Source organism: Rhinopithecus bieti, unplaced genomic scaffold, assembly GCF_001698545.2.
Source record: "Rhinopithecus bieti isolate Rb0 unplaced genomic scaffold, ASM169854v2 scaffold_34943, whole genome shotgun sequence".
In the NCBI taxonomy this organism is placed as follows: domain Eukaryota; kingdom Metazoa; phylum Chordata; class Mammalia; order Primates; family Cercopithecidae; genus Rhinopithecus; species Rhinopithecus bieti.
In genome coordinates, this window is record NW_016815584.1 from 473,332 (window position 1) to 476,262 (window position 2,931).

The 2,931-nt window shown below is 43.7% G+C and overlaps 1 pseudogene; it reads left to right on the plus strand.

Annotated features, from left to right (window-relative positions):
• Window positions 1–735: 735 nt before the first annotated feature.
• LOC108516121 (olfactory receptor 10G2-like) lies at window positions 736–1,707 on the plus strand (annotated as a pseudogene).
• Window positions 1,708–2,931: the final 1,224 nt, after the last annotated feature.

Consider the following 2,931-nt stretch of genomic DNA (forward strand, 5'->3'; position numbering starts at 1 on the left):
AACAGACTGCTCTTTGCTCTGAAGGATCTTACATTCTAGTAGAAGAAACCAGTAAGTACTTAAGCAAATAGCTTAATCACCCTTTAATATAAGTTCTTATTTCCCAGAAAATTGCCTTCTACTGGAGGATAATTCTTCCCAAGGAGGTGACAGATGAAATGAATCCTGAGGAATGAAGACATATTAGATGAATGAGCATACTCCTAAGTCCAGAGGGAGGAAGGCAAGGTGATCTGAGAGAACTGAAACAAAGAAGATTATCAAAATATGCAAGAACAGGATCACAAAGTTTCTTGTAGATTTCAGGAGGAGACATTTCAAGGATATTAAGTCATAAAGCAACAATAGGAATGATAATTGTGGGGTAATAGTTCCACACTGCTTCATATCACCAAAATCTATTTATCTGTGGTTCCCTTTGGGGGCATAGACCTACAATATGCACTTACTTACACTATTATTCAGACACAACTCTGCGCTTGGCTTCTAACACCTGTATGTAGTATCTCCCATTAAAGAGGGATTTCGGGGCACCTGGAGACTAAACAGCCTCTGAAGGTTGTTTTGCCATGCAAACCCTGGTGACTTATGGCAAATGCTTTCACTTAAAATAGAGAAGACTTCTGTTTACCTCCCAAATTCTGATCATTAGACAAAAGCATTCTCTTATCACTTCACTCCTGTATTTTCCTTATCAGACTTCACCATTCATCTTAGGCAGACTACAGAAAAGACATGGGAAAGACCAAAAACACATCGCTGGACACTGTGGTGACAGATTTCATTCTTCTGGGCTTTCTCACCCCAGAATCTAAGAAGCCTCCTCTTCCTGGCTTCTTCAGCATTCACATCCTCACTTCAGGCTGGGGAACCTGCTCATTCTGCTCACCGTGTGGGCTGACACGAAGCTCCAGCTCGCCCCATGTTACATCTTCTGGGAGTGCTTTCTCATTCCTGGACATGTGGCTCTCCTCATCATCGTGCGCGTTGAATTATTTTTAAACTTCACTCCTGCCAGCAAGGCTATCCCGTTTTGGTTGGCTGTGTGGCTCAAACTGCTATTTCTTTCACTTCCTGGGCCAGTACCCAGTGTTTCCTCTTACACCCTTGATGGCCTATGGACAGGTACTGGCAATCAGTCAGGGCCCCTGTGTACCAGTGCTCATGAATGGGAGGGTTATGCACAGTCCTTGTGGCTGGGAGCTTGGGGTCGGCCCGGCTCCATTCACGGTCTATCCAGGCCACCCTGACCTTCCACCTGCCCTACTGTGGGCCCCAACCAGGTAGACTACTTTTTCCTGTGACATCCCTGCAGTATTGAGGGGGACCTGGCCTGTGCTGACCACAACTGTTCAATGAGCTTGTGACCTTTGTGGACATTGGGGTGTGGCTACAGTTGCTTTCATGTTAATTCTGCTTTCCTATGCCAACATAGTCCATGCCATTCCTGAAGATACGCACTGCTGATTTGGGAGGTGCAGGGCGCGTTCTCCACCTGTATATCCCACCTAACTGTGGGTCACAGTCTATATATTCCCTGTATTTTCATCTTACCTCAGGCCGGGCTCCAAGAGCCCCCTGGATGGGGCAGTGGCTGTGTTTTACACTGTTGACACCCCATTACTGAACCCCCTCATCTACACACTGAGGAACCAGGAAGTGAAGTCCGCCCTGAAGAGGATGACAGCAGGTCGAGGGGCTGAATGAAAATAAGTAACTATCTACGGTCATACCACCCTGAACGCGCTCGATCTCATCTGATCTCGGAAGCTAAGCAGGGTCAGGCCTGGTTAGTACTTGGATGGGAAAATAAGTAACTACAGCTACATAACCGTCACTACCACTCTCTTCAGCTACTGCTGCATGTGACAGATGTTCAATAAATAGATGTTAGTTTCAGCTGAAATGAATATGATTCTACTAGGAAGAGGCTTCTGGTGCTATATTCAACCTCAAGAAATGATCCATCACTGTTTTACCCTTTTCCAACCCAGCTCTCAAGAGAAAGCACATATGTTGACTCTGAAAAGTTGATGCTTTCTTCTAGAAGGAGGGGAAATTATTACAGGCAAACTTGGGGAAAACCAACATAATACTGTCCTATATTCATTTGCTTTGCTCCTAATTTCCCAAGCCTCTAGGCATTCAGAATTGTTTTGCTCACATCAAGGCAAATCCATCCTTCCAGGTACTTAGTTAGAATCTCTGTGTGGCTCATCTGTGTTTCCTTTCAGTCCCTCACTTTTCTCCGTGTAGTAATTCATCAAATCGTGTTCACTCTGCTTCAGAAATGTCTCTCTGGCTTCTTATGTGGTCTCCTTGTCACCTCCACTTTCCTCCATACAACTACCAGAGTTTTCTTTCTGAAACATACAACTAAATATTTTATTTCCTATCCTTATAAATATTTACTGGCTTTCCACTGCATATAAATAAAGCCATACCTCTTAGCTTGGAATTCAAAGTCCCCCACAATCTGCACAATCTGGTACCAACACACCTCATCTCCCAAAATATCTCTACCTCCCTTTTCTCTTCCGGCCCCATTAATTTACCTGTCATTCCTTAAACATTCTCTGTACTTCCCTGCCTCTGAGCCTTTGCTTGAGTTATTCTCATATCTGAAATAGCCTTCCTCCTCCATATTGGTAAACTGACGTTTTATGCTTACTTTGAGGTCCAGGAAAAATCTTTATTCCTACAAGAAGTTTTCTTATTCTTCCACTCATAAATTATATCCTCCTTGTATTCCAGTGGGCCTTCAAATTTTAAAATAATACTTTTTTTGGCTGGACTATATTATAGCTTAGATTGCAGTTTCTAGAGAAAGGAAAGCATTTTTTTTTTCTTTGAGATGGAGTCTTGCTCTGTTTATCACTTTGCATCCCAAAATGGTGGGATTACAGGTGTGAGCCACAGCGCCCAGCCAGT